This window comes from Cimex lectularius, unplaced genomic scaffold (assembly GCF_000648675.2).
Source record: "Cimex lectularius strain Harlan isolate CLEC.00 unplaced genomic scaffold, Clec_2.1 scaffold119, whole genome shotgun sequence".
Taxonomy (NCBI): domain Eukaryota; kingdom Metazoa; phylum Arthropoda; class Insecta; order Hemiptera; family Cimicidae; genus Cimex; species Cimex lectularius.
Window position 1 is genome coordinate 609,929 of NW_019392789.1, and position 20,665 is coordinate 630,593.

General features: G+C 35.9%; 1 protein-coding gene across 1 annotated transcript in view; it reads right to left on the bottom strand.

The window, feature by feature from the left end:
* Positions 1-19,252, bottom strand: part of LOC106664199 (bromodomain adjacent to zinc finger domain protein 2B-like) — a 223,267-nt gene extending 204,015 nt beyond the window's left edge. The window contains exon 1 of the mRNA XM_014389663.2: positions 19,179-19,252. The gene's annotated coding sequence lies outside the window, so the exon portion shown is untranslated. The remainder of the gene's footprint in view (positions 1-19,178) is intronic.
* Between the last annotated feature and the right edge of the window lie 1,413 nt (positions 19,253-20,665).

A 20,665-nucleotide genomic window follows, 5' to 3' on the forward strand; every position in this document is an offset into this window, starting at 1 on the left:
TTTAACAGGGCCATATTTGCGCTTCACGCCTACATTTCGAGTTTCTCTTCATGTTGCTTCTGGTCTAGTCGCCCCCGGTCGTATAATAAATTCTAATCGGCAAGACAGGCATGACAATCCGAAGTTGCATCGTACCTCGGTGAAAATAAAGTAAATTGTAAAAGTAAAACAGCATAAAATTCGAGATGATCTTTAGAAATACGTTGGTACGATGTTGTTAAAGATTGCATGGCTCGGATTGCACGCGATCGCCGTACACACGCATTACAGGCAAAACAATGTAGCCTGATCGAGCCTGAACTGTTCTAGTTCTAATTTTGATTAGTAAAGCGATTGTGGATATTAACTTCTTTCTGGACAATGACGCTTTGGCCGATAAATCGTCATACGTGACCAGTGAAGTCCTAAAAACAACTCGGAATGGAAAAAAATCCCTAGAGTTTATATTCTTGACTTGACTTGTTGCAAGTCCTTGTAAGGTGCAGGCATTCTACACATCCGTTTATAATAAATTAACATGCCTATTCTAGGTCAAGATTTCATTTGAGAGCGCCAACACACGAGCGGACCGTTGTAAAAACAAAAGAAAGAATTTGTTTAAGTCGTGAGGAGCGGTCGAGAATGAGGTAGTATAGAACACCGTTTTTATTTTTTTATTTTTTGCCGACTTTTCGACCTTTATTCAGGTCATCTTCAGGGCCCGGGTAAATTACAAAACATATGTTGATTGGAAAAAAAGCAATACAGATGTAAATATAAATTTTGAACCAAGTATTTCATACTCACTTAAAGTGTGGTGGTATTCTTGTGGTGTCATATTGGTTTTGTGTGAAAGTGTTGTGAAACGTGAATTTGTATTCTGCTGTTTTTATATGACTGTGACAGAGTGAGTGACGCGGTAAATAATCACCCTGTCACAGTCATATAAAAACAGCAGAATACAAATACACGTTTCACAACACTTTAAACACAAAATAATATGACACAAGAATAGCACCACACTTTATGCGAGTATGAAATACTCGGTTCAAAATGCATATTTACATCTTAAATTGTATTTTTTCCAATCAGCATATGTTTTGTAAATTACCCACGCCCTGAAGATGACCCGAATAAAGGTCGAAACGACGGCAAAAAAAATAAAAAAGGTGTTTTTCTAAACTACGTCATTCTTGATCTCTCCTCACGACTTAACTAATTATGAAACCACCGGTCACTAAGAAACCCACAAAAGAAAGAAGAGCAAAATCAATTTTTAAGGTTAACGTGACTGCAAACCTTCACTAGGACATTACATTAAAAAAATTAATCATAAAATGAGGAACTTTCAAGCCGATTCCAACTTATTTTTCATACGACAGGTTGCATATGTTCGTCGCATATTCAGAAAAACTGTACGAAGGTTCAAATCTTCTGAAAATTTGAAACCTTTAATGTAGTTTATTTAACCATTTCAGGTTTTTTTGTTATAGGATAGTGAATGAACGAAATAATGAAATATGTAGAGAAAGACAAACTCCTTTTCGGTGATGATTCTTTGTCCAAAACCTCTAGTAAACGTGTTTGTCAAAATTATTCAACGCAAAATAAATTCTATGGAATCATAAAATCCAAAATGATGCACTTTGACATGATGCTAATGAATATTTTTGTAGGACAGATTGCAAATGGTCGTCGCATATGCAGAAGAACATTAATAAAGATCATATTTTTTAAACGATGAGGGACTTTAGCGTAGTTGAAATACTTGGCTGAAAATGCATATTTACATCTTAAATTGTATTTTTATTCTAGTGTTTATTATAGGAAAGTGTAGTATTTAAATTTGTAGATAAAGACAAACTCCTTTTTGGCGATGATTCTTTGCCCAAAATCTCCAGAAACCTTATTTGACAAAATAGTACAACTCAAAATAAAATACCTGAATTTTATGTGTTGCTTATTGCAGTCACAAACGAAAACAAATGGAATATAGCTCATGTGGCCCTGTGCATAATCGTCGCATCAGATGTAAACCGAGAAGAGAAAATGAGGCCATTTTCCTAACTGCTGCCAATAAAAAATTACAGCCAGTTTTGATTTTTTCCACGTTCCACCTCGTAATCATGTGTAATTTCGTTTTTCTCCGAATCGTTCATTCTTCTGTTACTTTCCTTTGTTTTGACACTAACGGCACGAGCACCAGGATGGCAAGTAAAAAAATCTTAACTCTTTTGTGAAGGATGTAAAGTAAACCAATCAGTTTTGACGTAATTGAGTTCCACCCCATCACCGATGAACCCTATTTAAACAGGGAACGGAAATGTAACATACTTCTAAGAGAGTTTCTCAAACGAGAAAATTGAAATGTTACAAGACTTTAGTGAAATTAAACATAAACGCGAGGCACAACTGAGAGAATTTTCAACGAGGAATTAAAATTGCATTTATTTCTGGTTCTCACTTCTGACAACTACTACTTTCGCCTCGACTCTATATTAATTAAGAGTAAAGTCGTGTGTCGAACTCCAACCTACAACGAGGATAGGCGGGTCAGGGATGATCAATCTTGATCAACAGACGACATTACACTGGCCCTCAGGCAACAACAACAAAAAGTTATTAAAAACATTGTAATATACTCTCTGTAATTAAACTGAAATATTGGAATATTACAAAGTATTATTTTGGTGAAAGTTATCCCTAACAGGTTTGTTATGTTACGTTACCTTCCGTCTTGTCAGCTTAATGTGAGATATTTAATTATATTAATTGAAACATTCTCTGGCCATTCTATTATAATATATATATATATATATATAATGTGGGAAGTTTAATGGCCGACAAACAGCTGAGGTCATCGCCAGCCCTCTGCTTGTTTTTCTGGTTTTTCACACCAGAATTTTGCAGCTTGCAGCCATTTGAACGTCTCGATCAGTTACTGACCGCTTTTATATGAAAACTAGGTCAATATCCTAAATTGCTAGCCTTTCATTTGTAACTCAGGGTATCAACTACAGAATAAATGTATAACATACAATACTTATATAGACATATATCACCACAATCTTAGAATTTGTATTTTGTTCAAAACCAACTTTTCAACGCCTCGTAAAAAATATTGCAACGGTAATTGGTTTATCCATCTACTTGTAAGTGTTGTGGCGAAACACAACAGAGGCATAACTGAGCTTTGGAACAATAATCGATGAGATAAGAATAGATATAAAACATACAATACATACTATTCATATAAGACCACAATCTTAGAAGTCTGGTCACATCCACTCCACTAGAGTACTAGATATTCCTGGGGCGGGATCGAACCCACTCCATTCTCGCAAATAATTTACTTTTACTGTTCAGACATCCACCCACTCACCCCAGAGTTACTAGATATTGCTCGGGAAACAACCAATTCCTTTCACGCAAATAAATACATTCATTGCAATAAATTAACATAAACACAACACGTGGCTCGAACATAGAAGTCTGGTCACATATTCTCCCCTAGACTACTCGATATTCCTCAAGGCAGGGTCGAACCCACTCCATTCACGCTAATAACTTATTTTTACTCTCCAGACATTACACGTGCACTCGATATTCCTCGGGTGAGGTTCAATCTCTTAAAATTAAAATTATTTTTGTAAACGTTGTTCAAATAAATACTACATTGTGCAGTTTAAATTTACACTTATTTAAAGTACAATTTATTGCGTTTTTTAATTTTTCTATAGCTTATTTACAAAAATAGTGAATATTTTATTATAAATAAACTGAGTTGTGAGAGATAACAGGAGATTTTTAAGGGAATCATTTTCCAGGAGATGGAGGGGGTTAAGAGAAAAGAAAGCTATTACATATGAGAAGAAACGTGCGAATATGCATGAAGCAAATTGAAAAATGAAGGCCGGTTGCGGGAGCGGAAGAGACGGTGAATCGAAGCGGCCCGAGAGCAATAAGAGAAGTGATAAAAAGCATTTGATGAGCGATCAATACTCGGGGTGCTCCCCTGAGTTACCTACCGAGAGAGAGCGAGGAGAAAGAGAGAGCCACCAAGTGTCCGCCTCCTTTCGTCCCTTCCCACAGCTCAGCCATAACTCGCAACTCGCTTCATCACAACTTGTATGAATTAACCGCAGGTTGAAGAAGCCGGACGAATATCCCCGTTCCAACGAGGAAAAAACTGGTTGTCGAGGAGTTTTCGACTGGCGGATCGGCCCTGCAGGACCGTCGGGTGACCTAGTTCGTCCCTTTCTCGACAATGGCAAATATTTCATGCTTGGAACAGCGCGTTTTCAGCATGCGGCACGCGTGATCACGAATATCACTAAACAATCATTCTATTCTGTCAAGCAAAGCAATTTTCGCTAGCAACTGATAATACGCAATACTTTCGAATGCGAAGGAAGCGAGTAGGACGACCTGTTTCCACGAGCTATGCACATTTTGTCTCGTCACGCCTCGAATTCTGCCTTTTTGTGCTAAACGCATACATCATTCATCTCGCACAAGCTTTATTCAGCTTGAAAATAACCATTCTATTATTTGAATTTCTATAATCTTAAGTTTAACGATCAATTCATGGGTAGTAACATTCGTCCATACTCCTTACAAAACAATCATTTAAACTATTACGCATTCGTTATCTTAAAATGCGATCTTGTTGTGTTTAATAATAAATATATAAAAACAAAACATACATTATTTTATGTAAGTATTTATTGTAATCTGCGCCACGCAATATTTCAACAAATCGCCATCTGGTGTAAAATACTTCTTCCAACTAACCACAACCAACAAGCAATAATTAATCCGTCATTATTTTATACAAAATTTATCGTAATTTCACATCCGACAGTCGGCTAATTTATATTTCCCCGTTTTTCGACCGGTCGGCTCGTGTGTCGGTGCAATCAGATCATCAAAGATATGACCTGGCAGGCCAGTGTGAATTTATTATTCATGGACCACTGCATTACAAGTACAATTTTAGCGGTGGACAAGTTTCTCTCAAACCTACAGCTTTTTCTTTTAAACTTTATCGTCAATAAATCAATATCTCCCCTTTAACTTCTGTTTAGACAGTCCTTCACCCGTACACAAAATAATAATTCTTTAATAATAATACATTCGTACGTTAGTTGTAGCGCCAAAATTAACAAACGAAAAGGTTAAAATAAATTGCCAGACATCAAAGATTCACTCCGGTGATTTGGCGTCTCCGACCAGTGGTGTTTGGACAATGCGTCATTTCCATTAAGAAGACTCTTTGTCTTCAAAAATCAATTATAGCACTTTTATTAACAGCAACAGCTAATTCAATAACAATATAACATTTCTCAGTGTTTGTTTCCAATTTGCTTATTTACAACCGTGTTCGTGTTTTGGTGCAATCAGGTGAGACATAAAACGACTACGAAGCAACAAGCAAACTTATAGGGACGAGCGCAGCATGAAATTGAAATTGAGAAAGAGTCGAGGGTAAATATTACAAGTATTCTCGTTGTAGAATTTTCTCAAATCTTCCTTCTGAATTTTCTATAATCAGGGATAACTGCCTAGACACTGAGTCTTTGCCTAGAAATATGAAATTTTTTGCCTTCAAAAATTTCGGCTGTTTGATAGTTCTCACAGAATCACTTGCAAGAGTCATTTGGCAATGCGTCAATACCAGAAAGAAGTCTCTGACTTCAGAAATATTTATCAGACGATGTAATCACCGATGCACTTAGAGAATTGTATTCGTCAACAATTGATTTTCAAGAGTCATTTAAAAATACGTCTTTTCCAGAAAAAAGTTACTATTTCTTCAAAAACGTCTGTTAGACAATAAAAACAATTCTAGAAACGATGTTTCTACTAACAGAAGTAAAAAGTGAATTGCCTACGCACCCCTCCTCAAATCATTTTTATAAAATGATACGTATTTATAAAATTACACCCATTTGACAATATGACCACTAGAGTTTTGGCATCTTCAACAACTGACTTCCAGAAGAGTCAATGAACAATGCGCCTCACAACTAAATGTTATCCTAATAAATATTAAAAGAAAATTATTTTAAATTAGTGATTAATTTTTATGTCAAATATTATTTAAGTACATATTTAAAAGGAGGAAAATCAAACTCTAGTATATTATTTAAGTAATTATATATATGTTTAATTTTACTATTTTTATTTCAGACCAATCTAGTTCCCTCCCTTTGTTGGAACTGTTATATTTAAATTTAAATTGTGTTTTGTTTCATTTAGATTGTCCTTAAATCCAGAAAAATCGTTCGATTTAGTCATGTGTTATCTAACTCTCGTTTTAATTTCTCTCCAGCTTTTTGTCCTATATATTTAATATCGCAATCATTACAATTAAGTTCGTAAATCTTGTTTTTCGACAAGTTGTCAACCTTGTCTTTAGGTTTTGAGTTTCTAAGTAAACATGTACCTCCAAAAGCTACTCTAAAACCTTCTCGTTTTACCAACTTTTCCTCATGGTTCCCCAATGTTCGGCAAGCAACTAAAACCTCAAGATTCATTTTGGGGGGTGGCTCAGTTCGATTGTTACTTCTTTTAAAATTAAATTTTTTCATCTATTTATTAGCAACCTATCGATAAATATTTCTTGATATCCATTGTTTTTAACCAAGGTGCTAATTGTTTTTAATTATTTTTTTAATTAGTAGGTGTTAATGAGGAATTTCAACATGCGGTGAGACAAATGAATCTAGCAGCTTTTTGGGACCATGGGTGAGAAGAATCTATTGGTGCCATTCAAATGAGTCTCTGTCTTTTGAAATTAGATCTATTAGACAATATTGTCACAGATGCACATTGGACTATTGTATTCGTCAATAATTGACTTTCAAGTCATTGAACAATGCATAATTACCAGAAAGAAGTTACTATTTCTTCAAAAATGTATATTTAGACATTAATGACACAGATTCAGTCTGGGTTTTTTCGGAATCTTAAACATTCGACTTCTAAGATTCATTTGACAATGTGTCATTATGAGAAACTAGTCTGCGTCATCGGAAATTAGACCTATTAGACAATATTGTCACAGATGTGTACTGTATTATTGTGTACGTCAACAATTCACTTTCAGAACAAACAACAACATAACAATGCTTAATTACCAGAAAGAAGTTTCTATTTCTTCAAAATTAATCTATTAGTTGCACAATTGGCACAGATCCACTCTGGGGTGTTGGCATCTTAGACAATTGACTTCCAAAAATCACTGCAAAGGAGAATTTACTCTTGAAAAGTTAATTCTTCCATACTAGAACTAGCATAGCATATTGAAAAAAAAATTAAAGTCTAGTGCAAGTATTCACTTGTATGATTTTTTCACACTTGTGTCTGAATTTTGAACAACGAGAAATCCATCAGGCATTAGGCAATATTTTTGTGTCTTCAAAAATTATGCAAACAACAGAACGGTTCAGGATCGATGGGAGGCTTGTTTTATTTCCGATGCGTTTGTATGTAGCGATTGTGCGATCTGGGTCATGCCTTGTTTTTCCCGAGTTTCTCTTGAAACGACTGTGATATAAATAATTTTGTAATTATTTTAAGCAGCCTGACACTCAAGGAAATTCATTTCGGTCCCATCCGTTCTGATTACCCTGTCTTTCTCGTGAGAATTCATTATGCGAATGGGTGGCACTTTGGAATGAACTATTACACCGCCACAAGCAACTTTGCAGGGACTTTCAGAAGCTCGGGTGTGGGCGCCAAGCTAGGGGTTTAGTTTGAATACTTTCTTAAATCTCTAGCCTTTTTTTTGAATACTTGACTGTTTTTCAAGGGTTAATAAGATGGTTTAAAAAGACAATAGGAAATTAATCTCATGTAGATTTTTCATTATTTACAAATTACAGACCACGATTATTGTCCATCTCCTCGCAGATAATTCGACAGGCTCACCCTTTAATGTTATGCTCTCTCGAAACTGGCTAAAGTAAGTTATTTTGCCGGTTATTTTAATTACAATATATTGCTCTATACGGTCGCCATGTGTTCTCTTAATGCTCCGGACAATTACTATTCTCTGTTATTTTACAGTTGAACTTTCCTGAGTCGGTACAATCCAAGTTACGACCTGGCTACACAATCTTTCGTTATACGACCGGGTGGCCATACTGTAAAACAGTTGACTACATACATCGTCACAACGAGCATTACTACATTTGCATAAGCTTAAAAAAGCGTGGGCGTCAAGACCAAATATGACAAGAGGAGAATTATTCTAACACCTCTAAAGATATCTAGGATCTGGCAATTCTTTATATAATGTTAATTCCAGAACTCTGAAACAATAGCAATATTTAGTGATTTCATGCGAATTGAGATTTTTTTTATATTTTGATATTTGGATATCAACTATTTATTATTTTTATACTATAAATGGGCTCGTATTTTATAATATTTCAAGACAAAAAATATACCCTGTCGATGAGGACAATGGGAAGCCATATTACCAAGGGAAATTGGATTCAACGTCGTATAATTGGATTATTGCGTAGAGCAATGTTTCAATTTTGCCGTTAAAAAAAGAGAATTTATTGCATTGGCATATACACTGAATACTTCAAATCTTACATTGCAGAACGAAAATTTGATTTAAGTTACTTTGTTAGCCCACTTTTACACACAGACAGAAATATATGTTTATGATGATTTATGCGACTTATCAACCGAGTTTGTTAGGTGGGTAAAGATCATCGAACCAAAATGCCGACGTTTTTTACAACAAAGTCCACCGAAAAGTTGTTCGCGTAGGTATTCTGAAAACAGACACGTCGTGACTTCATACTTCATTAATTCCATTAGCGATGAATGAAAATTTCAAAACCAACGGATCCTTTCATTTCTGAACATAATATATGTTTTTCGGCGTCATGCGATTACAAGTGGTAATGACTTAACCGTATATTCACACAGGAAGGGTGTCCCACATCAAGACCGTGCATAGCTCGGCGGACCCAAAAATTACCGTGGCCTAAATATCCCATCCCCTCGAGAACAAATATTCTAAATGGCAGGTTATTTCATCATAAATACTTAAGTTTAGAAAAAAATATTCAACCACATAAAAACTTAAACAAAACTGGGGTTGCGTTACTATTGATCATAAAAATGAAGAGGCGTTATTTATTTATTCATTAGTACCGATTACATTGTTATTCACGCTATATTTTGTTATCACATAAATCCTAAAATATTATATAAACAACTTTTATATACACGTATTTATTACATTTCCTGTTGATATAAATAAGAACAATACTTCAATTGATGGCATTCTATTCGGCTGTTTTCTTATCACGACATCACGGCCACAAATGGCATCCGCTGCCTTAGGAAAAACATAAATAACCGCCCGAACAATGCACAATAATGACTAACAACAGGGGAATTCTGAGCGTAAACGGGTTTTTATAATTTAAAGCCCAGAAAGCTAAGAAAATACGCCAATTGGTCACTACACTAGTTAGTGTACCTGTTTTAATTTTTTTACACGCGTTGTTATTCGGGCGCCAAGACATTGAGTGTAGGATTTGACTTATCTAACATCGAGCGGATGTATAGTCGTCGATTGCTGCTTGAAGCTTCTGATAAGAATGACGTGGTGTGGAGAGAAATCTTGGGCTTCACATGCTCAGTTTATCAATCAGTTTGCTTGAATCCAGATGGCGAAAAAACAACGATTAAATGAACTGAGCGTGTAACCTCTCAGAATCTCCATTTTTGTATCCAGTTGGAGTGACTGGTCGCTTGCTGATGTCACATGCGTTTGCAACATGGGTGACAAAAGAAATTTAGTATTTTGCCTTTAGGTAAATTCTACCACACCGGTGGAAGGGAAATCGAGAACGAATGAAAAGCAGGGCAAAGAAGTATGAATCAAGGAAGGGCTGGATAAGGCCATACCTAGTCCAAAGAAAGTATTATTATTTAATTTCAGCCTATTTTAATTTTTAAGTTAGTGGAATCTGTGGGAAAATCTGTAGCAAATGACCATCGACTGTACTTTCTAGAACTATTTTAATTTTGCTCTTTGCAAATCATCAAGTTCTTTTGAATCTGAAAATCTATAGCAGAACTAAACTGTTAAAGCATAATATTAATTTCCAAATGTAGAATAATTTTTATATTATTTGGTGCTTGTAATCAGATAGCGATTGCGGACATGGGTGATAGAAGAAATTTGGTCACTTCTATAACATTGGAAGAAGGGAAAACGAAAACAATGAAAAGTAAGGTAAAATAAGAAGAGTATGGAGCAAAGAATGGTTGGGTAAAGCATACCTGGTGATGTAAGCTTACTTGAAGAAGTCTGGACGTTTCAATAAATGAAAAGGGTTTATCTGTTGGTTTGCCTTAATCATGATTTGACACTGAAAATGGCGAAATGTCTAAACTGAAAGGCCAACCAAGCAAGGATAGGCAGACAGAAATGTTCGGTAACGACAAAATTTCAGGTTTATCACCCCGCGACATGGGCAAATCTCCAAGCAAGATCGTAAGAGAAAAGCTGCAATTAACTGAACTGAGTGTATAGCCACAGTTCAATTATTAGATTCGTTTGTCAAGATTTCCCTTGAGTTGTGAGAATTTTCCTCGCTGTTAATTGCTCAGTCTTGTCGTCACATGGAAAACTGAAAGAAACCGACAGTGTATGGGATGTAAAGTAAGCCGTTTAGGTTTCAACTTAACGTAAACAGCAACACTCGAACATTACTGACCAAACACGTTTGGCAACCTTTAATCCCGTGCCGTCAGACCGGTCACAAACAGAAAACAGGTAAAATAATATGGAATCACAATGATCGTTCCGATTCAAAGAAACCCGCTATCCTATAAACCTGAAGGGCTCTGAACCGAAGTACTACTCGACAATATTACCAAAATAAAACGTTTAAATCCTAAAAATACACGCTTGGCAGGAAACCGTAAAAAAAGGAGATGAACGCGCAAGTATTTCGCCCTAGGCTTAAGAAGCTAATCTCAGACCGCGCCAGGAACACGAGTTCAAACAATTTTAACGAGGCATCCGAAATCACGATTGTTTATAAATAAAGCAGGGCAATAAGCGTTAACTTATTAAAGGAAAAAGCCCTTTCGGACTAAGGCCCGTGTGAAAAACGATGGCTCCCAGTTATATTCAACCGGCTTCCGCCGAACTGCTAGTTGCTCGTTATCGATTTATGCCAGGCCGTGAATCATAGTTACGGCCGTGCGACACATCGACAATTGTTCCATTCTGTCAACTCGGACAAACCCCGCAACCCGCTTTTAGATTAATTGACGCCGGGTTTAAAGTTTCGAGTCGATATCGCTTTCCCAGCCGGGGGCCGAAACCGACTGCAGATGCCAGTCCGACGATGTTTTTTTGGTCGGATGGCTTTGTTTCAAAGCCGTCTGCTGCGGAGACATAATCGCACTCCCTTTGTTAGGGCCATCTGGCAACAATCACGCCCGATAATCAGTCTTTTTTTTTAATTCCATCCCAGTACTCACCGTAAAGTCAAGCGAACGGTAAACAAAGTCCAATTACAATAGTGGTTTGTACTCAGACCCAGAGTTGGATGAAAGTGGGAACTTAACGACGTGGAGGCAGTTAATCGAATCGAGGGGGCCCCCTCTCCATGCACAAAGTAGGACGAACGTACAAAAGTAAGACATAACCACGAGTAATACCGATCAGGTAATTTTAACATCGAAGCCTAAGAAAACATCTATAATAAAATATATAAAAAATCAATTAATATCTCGACAGTCTCTCCACGGTTGAAATTCCTACAAATCATTTATATGCAAGCCCTGCAGACGAGATTCCGAAGGAAATTTTTCACATTTCATTTTCCATTTGACGCGACGTAAAATAAGATATTACGAAATAAAAAATAATTCCGATGTGCTGTACATTTTTACAATTTACAAACATATTTCTAAATTCAAACGGCAGAGAAAATTTTCAAGAATTGTTTTCCCACCAGCCGTAAAAAAAAGAATTTTGTTGGTTAAATATCTTATACATTTGTACAATTTACAAACATGTTTTTAATAATCTTCTGGCATAAACAAACTACAAAAGTGTCATACCGCTGGAATGCTTGTCATAAAATCTCGAACTGTACGTTTTGAAATATTATGATCTGTTTATTGACCACACTGGAATTTCATCGTATTTACGAAACTGTCGCAATGATCATCGATTTACCTTTGATCGTCGAAAATCACCAACTTTTTTTGAATCTGTAAGATCTGAAGTATAAATAAGTAGGTAAGGTGTAATATTGATTTCCATACATGTAGAATGTTTTGTTTATAAGTATGAACAAGGACTTTTTGGAATACATCTACGTCTAAGCTAAATTTTATCAAGAAACTATGGTTTCAACTATTGTATCCATACCTATCGCACACCGTTGAGTTCTAGCTCAAGGAATTGGATTATAAGGCTCGGTTGCATTGGTTGGAATTATTCTACGGTTACGTTGTAATCCCAAACCTTTGTTTTTAATTTGTCAGGTCTTAAGCAAAATTAAACGCTAAAAGTATAATTTTTAATTCCGAAATGAAAAATAATTGTTTCGAAGAACAAGGACTTAAGTCTAGATTTTAATTCCAACGAAAAGACCATAGTTTAATCAATTCCTGTGTATCAGAGCTATGATGACCTATGCTCTACAACACTTTGCTTATTATTTATTTATTTTAGTGTATTTCTTATGTTACCGATCTTTAAAACACCAGTGTCTGGGAACTCTTGTTTGCGATTTAAAAAGGGGTTTTTAATGACCTATTTGCCTCTTCTTTCAATCTAACGATAACGCTCATGTCTAAAATTGTTGTGTAAGTAAACTTTACAGTCGGAATAAAAATACAATCGACACTCCTTAATTTTGGTCTGTAATTGGATTTTTAAGTGAGTGAGCTTGTCTAAATATAAGGAAAACTGTCGCAAATGACCATCGATTGCCACTTCCTTTAACTAAACTATGTATTTCTTTTTTTTCTCTCTCTCTCTCTCTCTCTCTCTCTCTCTCTCTCTCTCTTCAACTACGACGTTATATGAACTCTCGGGGTGGGTGCCCAATAATAATTCCAAAAAGCCCATCGTTTGTTGGGTTCGAATGCAGGGGGCCGCCGGATTCGAACCCGGGACCTTAACCTTACAATGATCAGCACCGTGTCAACGCCTAAACCGTTGCGGCCTATTTTCCCTTTGATCGTCTCAAAATCAGTGACTCTTTTTATAATCTGTAAGGTCTGAAGCATAAGTGAGCAGTTAAGGTGTAATTTTGGTTTCCTTGTACATTTGAAAGGTTTAGCACATCAGATATTTTTCTGCACTGTTATTTTTGTTAGTACAAACAAAATAATTTCCGCCAAACAAGTTATATCGGAAAAACGGCTCATATGTAGATTTTATCAGGTATCGAGAAACTACTTTAGAATTTCACAACCGCTTTTATCCAAACTGCATTATTAACTCCCCAACAGGGTGAAGTTTATAGAAATGGTCTTTAGACTCCGCCAGGATCAGCAAAGCTTGGCCTCTGTAAACTATGAATGGTTCGGACAAAAAAGCAAGTTTTTTTTTTTAAGTCATCTAAGCATTGTGAAATTTAACGTAAATCATGAATATTCAAAAATCGATCAGCATTTTTTTTAAATTTACTTGTCCGAACGGTGGAATCAACGATAAATCGAGAAACTTTAACCTATTAATTTGCGGTCTTTAAAATTGATTTCCCAACCCCAACGTTTTATGTCTTTATTGTACGACAATAAACTTGTGATAAGAAGGACAAAAACCGTTAAGAAAGGCACAGTTCTAAGAATTTCTCTATACTTTCCAAAATACCAAACTTAAAATTTTAGCAAGCCTGATTTGCCTATATAAAATTAAAAGCAAGTTTTTTTTAAAGTCATCTAAGCATTGTGAAATTTAACGTAAATCATGAATATTCAACTTGTTAATAAGCGAACATCGGCTTCGACTTTCATGGATCCCTGGTCGTTCCGTTTCGTAAACGTGAGCGCAGATCTAATCCACAACCGGCCTTGGTCCAAAAATGACACTTCCTCTCTAATCACCTGAGGCCCCGAAACTCCATTTTTACCCCCGTGGACGCCAAAATGGCAAGCTGTGGGAACGTCGAGGGCCGGATGATAATTGGGGAAAAACAGGGTCAGGTAAGACATCTGACGGACTGTTTAACCTAAGAGGCACTTTCTCCTCAACAAAACTGACCGGACTCCGGTATTCCTGACCATTTTTTGAAAACCTCCTGTCGTTCATAAACATCCTTAAAATAAGAAATTCCTGTTACAAGTAATATCGAGAAACTTAACCTTTTTAAAATAACCAATGAACAAATAATATAGAAAGAGCATTAATGTCATTTTTAAGATGATCGTAACTCATTTGAAATGGCTTTTATCTTATGGCAATTTATAGATATAAAAGTCCATAAGATAAAATTTTTGACTGTAGGTTCACAATGATGGAACTTTTCTAAAATTCACAAGTTTCAAAATTACTTTACTAATTTACTGCAATGCAAATTTACAAGTTTGTTCGGTGACCTGCAAGTTAACTCAGTCTGATTGCAGACCATTTCTGACAGCATACCTGGACAGTAGGACCGGTTGTTGAAGTCTCTTTGAACTCTTGATGGTAATTGGGTTCGATTTAATTATTAAGATAATGTCTGATCTGTTTTTGTGTGTGTGTGTGTGTGTGTGTATCAAAAGGCACTACGTTCAATGGTAATCTGAATGCACAGATTAAAACATTACATGACTTTTCAATAGAATATTTATTTTTCTTAACCCTGAAACTTCAAATTACCCTAAATGAAGACATTTTTTACTTCATTTCAACCAAGACCTTACATAAAAGGAATAATTTATTGAAAGAAGTAATTTGGTCAATCAAACCACTAAACATAATTGGTATTTTTTACTATTAATCTTATGAATGAATAGTCAACGTTCGTCCCCCCCCCCCAATCTGTAGTATCAAAAAATAACATAATTGTTTAAAAGTCCTTTATTACTCTGGTGTTTGGCTTAAATTTTTGGCAAATGCAACGGTTTCGCTTCTGACCACGACATAAGAGAAATTAGGCTGGCCTTAAACTGTCTAAAACTCAGTAGTTATAGTTCATCGCAACTAAGTCTTTAATCTTGTAGTCATCCATTGTTAAGTATTTCTCATACTTTTTTCACCAAACTATATGAAAGTGACATACCTAAATAATTCAAAGGCAAAAACTTTTAAAATAGATCTACAACACCGTGTGTTTGCCTAAATTTCTCTCCTCAGTTCATTACAGAGTGCAATTTAAAAAGACATTTTTTAATAGCTTGATTAATGATTGAGCCTCTTTTTTCGATCCAACGAAGTTTAATTATTTACCCAAGGATAATATAAATTAAGGGCTATAGCCATCCTACCTCTACATAAATGAACCTGTACGTAATGTTTTTCGTTTATTTCTTAAATTACCAATCTTTGAAAATACTAATGTCTAGAAGATTGATAAATTTACAATATAATAGAGGCTAATCCAAACTTAACATACATCGACTTATCATGAAAAGTGCTTTAGCCAAAACTATAGGTACTAAATTTGTGAATGAATCACAACAGATAGAATTGTTCTAGCCCTTGATTTCATAAAGACTTACATAATACAATTTATAGACCAACGTAAATCAGCCCGATGAAAAAGCTAATAAAGCACAATCCTTTTGTTTCTTTTCACGTCAATTGTTTTTTTATTATTTTTTATTTATTTATTTTTAATTTTCACTTAGTTACGTTTCGTTTACCTTTCGTTAATTACATTTGAATCCTGTGCTTCTTGACGTTCATTTCTCTTCACTCTAGAGTTTTATTAGGCCATAAAGCCTCTGTTGAGTTTTTAATCACCAATAGGGTAATTCGAGAGATAAAGCGTGTATGTGAAATATCAACCGTGTCGAAGCCAGACAAAAGATAAACGCAATTCAAATTTTTACTGTTTTTGACTTGTAGGAAAGCTTAATTTAGTCGTTTTTTGTCAACTTTAACTATTCTGTTTCTCTCTGTCAGACACGTGTCCAAATTTTGACGTCTTCAATTATCGCATTAATATTTAATTAATGTATTAATTTTTACGCGTTCTTTAATACGGCCTTTGAACATTTTTATGAGCCCTGCTTATATCCAGAAACAAAGTGATAACTGAAGATGGCGAGAAGTTTGGGCCTTTTATTCTTTGAACAATCAGGGCTTAAGAGAATGGTCAAGTAGAAGTATGGAGAGGTTAAATCTGAAAACCCTGAGAGAGACACAAAAGGCTGGACAGGCCAATTATTACATATTACATTGTAATTCTCGTGTTATTGATAATTTTGCAGGTGCAATGTGTTGCTTGCTCTAAGTTATTTCATAAAACATGTATTGTAATAACTGCATCTGAAATTAAATGCATTACCCTGACAAAGAGGTTTTGTACGGATCTTACGTCCTAAATAATTAATTAATTCGAAAGTATTTGCCGATTGGACACAATCAATACTGATCCATCTAAAGCATTTGACCGAGTCAAACCATGATTTACTTAGAGATAAATTGGACTGCACAGGCTAACTACTCTCTCATTAAATAGGATTAAATCTGATCTGTTAATTTCAAAATAAGTAATGAAAATTGAACTTGAATGAAAAACTTCTTTTCAAAAGATTTCGAAGCTACGTGTGTAGCACAAGGTGGACACCTCTCACCCTACTATTTAATATCTGTATTAATGACCAAAAATATTGCATTAAGAATAGCATTTTTTATTTATGCCGACGAGTTGTAGCTTCATAAAATTATCCAAACCTCTCAAAATAGTAATCTCTAGTCTGGCCTCTACTCATGAGTGATGTCAAGGGAATTCAATGGTGATGAATATTAAGAAATACAATGTTGTCACTTACACTCGTAAAACCTACCCCATGAATTATGATTATACTAGAGATAATGCTCCTTTGGCAAAATTCTCTGAAATTAAAGAAAGCGGGGACCTTTTCGATAAGATGAATTGCAATTATCACATCAACATATCACACATACATACTATCGAGCTCTCAGGAACATCATCAACCTAACCAGTGTATTCGCCGACCCGAAAACTTTGATAATTGTACACATAATATATCCTTCATTTCCGCCCATAAGAAGACTAATTGCATAAATTGCAATCAAAACATCGGATAACAGATAATATTGGAATTTTATAAACCAAGACATAAATGTTCAGATCATTCTCGTATACCGTCTATGTATGTCTCATTATCGTTCTGTACACTCACCCATAGCTCTGTTTGTTAAATTTTATTAACGCCACCGCATTACTATGTTATGCTAGTTAGCTTGTATATTACTATTAATTATCTTTATTCAGTTAACTTTTATCAACTATACCGTGGGTCCCTGGGCATTAGGGGGCATAGAGCCAATGTGAAAATGGAAATGTTGGCCAAAAAAGGAGCCAATACGAATTCTCTAGGCCCTGAACCTTACTGTAGCATGGCAGCTTGCCATAAAAAAGGAAACATTCTTAATGAGTCAAATACCTGAGGGGAACATTACCCCAATAAATTCATAAAAGGGCCATCCGTAAGACCTACAAAGGACTTACTGGAGGGTAACCGCAACAGGACCAGGATTCTGGCATATGCACCGGACAGTAAAGACAGAAGAAACACTAACAGATATTGCCAGTAAGAAGAGGAGACTGCGGACTTTTATGCTTTTATGAGGGCCTATGTAGGTGCAATTTCGTGCAAATAGGGAAGGAAAAGCCGCAAGCAAGATCCTACACCAAGGCCGCTGGCAAGGCACGATAGGTTGATTAACAACTGAAGTTCGCCAGTTATAAAAACAGATGAGCAAATCCCCTGATGAACAGATTTTAGGCACCACTCAATACCACCCTGTACTTGTACTGTAACTCTGTAAATGTTAATGTACGTATTTTTCAATAATTATATACGCCCTGAGGATAGCGATATAAATCGCCGAAAGCTTGTTGAACCCAAAAAAGTCTACTTCATCACAAAGACCTTATGAAGGTACCTCAAAAAAATTCTAATGTGATTACTGTCAGGTCGATAAAAATTCCACTTTTATGTCTATTCACTTTCTGTGAAGGATCTTTCTTCCAGGCAGATACACTGAAGATGGCAAAATGCAAAAGGACAAAACGAGAAAGGATAAACAGGCCAGGTTCACCGCCTCGCCAACATCATAAGGAAACATACAAGCAACCAAGCTTGCCTTTGTTAAAAAATAATCTTTTAATGACGTCCAAAAGTCGATTATGTTTTTTAATTATCCAGTTTTAGGTTTTTTTCCGTCGGATTAAAGCTAATTATTCACGGGGAAATGAGACATGGGCGTTATTAAAGTTCGGTAATGGATTACGGCAATCGGTGCAAACTAGAGAATCGTCTTGCGCTTTGTACAATCCGTGATCTAAATAAAAATTAATGAAACGTTTATCTACCTTTAGTTCAAAATTGTGGCGTTTAATTGAAATTTGATGGGCGATTTAAAACCACGGCGTATAACAAAATTTTGGGGAAAAAACATCAAAACAACATTGACGCTCTCACCGAGGAGACTCATTATCACTAACGAACCACGGCCGTATTCATCACAGAAGCCTGTTTTATAATAATTATTTTAGAGAAAAAATTAGTGTATTGGTTTGTTAATAATAATAATTTGACAGTGTAAACGTTAGTTTTTTTGTTTGTTTTTTGTAAAATAAAGTTTTTTTTTATACTAGTTTTAAATCATATCGCAGGTTCACCAACTGAAATTGACAACAGGTATTTTAAATTGTTTTGGTTCCGCTTTTTTTGCGTTGTTTATTTTTATAAATGAGAAGATTCGATTAAAATGGATTTAAGAGAAAAAGTAACAATATTTTGAGTATTTTTAACGTCAATCATTAACTGAAAATGTTTATAAAATTAATTTAAAATTGAGATAGTTTCGTGTTGTTTTTTTCAGGTTGGCAAGACATGTGAAATTTGGCGGGTTTTCTTAGACATATTTAGACGAAAACCGCTTTAAGACTTGAGAATATTTCGGGTTAAAACTAATTAAAATTATGAAATAATTGTTTATTTACCTTGATAGCTGTGGGCGAGAGCGGGGAAACTGGAATCGTCGAGCCGGTGAGGATGAGCCGCACACGTTGACACTTGTCACAAAAATATGAGGGAAACCCGAAAGAGGAAAGGGCACTTTTCCTCTGGGAAAACGGCTCCTCGGTCGGTCCGGTGTCAAGGGAGCACGTGGGTCACTGACAGTTCTCACACAAAGCACATACACAATAAAAAAACAAAACAAGAGTTGTCGAGTCGGTAAACGGTCGAGGCTGGTAAAACGTCGTCCGTCCGTCTAAACTGAGCTGGGTTGGCCGTCTCTCGTTCCAAGATGGCCTCGTCTCGCTCTGCTCTTCCCTTGCTCTGCTGGATCCGAGTGTGCGTTCATTTATCTGCCCGCTGGTCCGGTGTCAGCTAGATTACGGACGGAACGAGCCGAGTCAATAATCATCGCCCCCCCGCCCGCCTGCCGTTCCTTTTGCAAGGCCCCACCAAAAGCGGGCCGGAGGCGCATGCGCACAGACGCCGCCTCGTCCACCTAGCCGCTATCAAATCCCATCCACTAATTGATTTAACATATCATTACTCGGCCCATCCTGAAAAACAACGCCCGGCAAACGACGCACACCGCATTTTATAAAATTCTTTTTCTTCTATTTTTTTTTTTTTTGCTTTTCCTAAGGCCTGACATTCGGGCATGCTTTATATACTTAATCGCTTCTACCTACTCCTTTATTATATTATCCTGAAATCCTACTTAACCGTCCGCTGCTTCATTCGCTGCTTGTTTTTGGAAATCAGACCGATTCCAGCCGGCCTCCCACAAGGGCACATTCTTGGCTCATCCTACATATTAGAGAGATTTTGCATGGTATAATAACATTGGGAGTAGAGTTAGTAAGAGAAAAGGGGATTGATTGATTGATCAAATAATAATAAATGTGCAATGTATATTGTATAACTCATGTTAATTGTAAGAAAGGTCCAACAGATCTAATTTTGTGATTAAATAAACCCGTCAATCAATCTCTTATTAAGTCGCTGAATGTAAGAGAGGGCCACAAGCCTTCTCTCTCACTCTCACACACACTCTCTCTCTCTTTCACATTCTCTCTCTCTCATCTTCTCATTAATTCCCGTTAATTTTAAGAGAGGTTGTTCTCTGTCTATTCTATCTATATATTCATCTATTATCTATATCTCTAGCTCGCACATATTTTCATTTAAAACTGTAGTTTTTTTTTTATACTTTTCTGATTTCTTTTTACTTGTGTTAAATATGTAAATTTCGTAACATTTTCTTGAGTTCTTTTTTCCTTCTCTCTCTCTCTCTCTCTCTCTCTCTCTCTCTCTCTCTCTCTCTCTCTCTCTCTCTCTCTCTCTCTCTCTCTCTCTCACTCTTTCACTTAAAATAAAATCTTCTTGCCTGTTAGTCAATAATAATATGTTCTGCATAAAAATATACATTATAAGTTTAACTTACTCTCACTTTAAATTCTAAAATTCTACT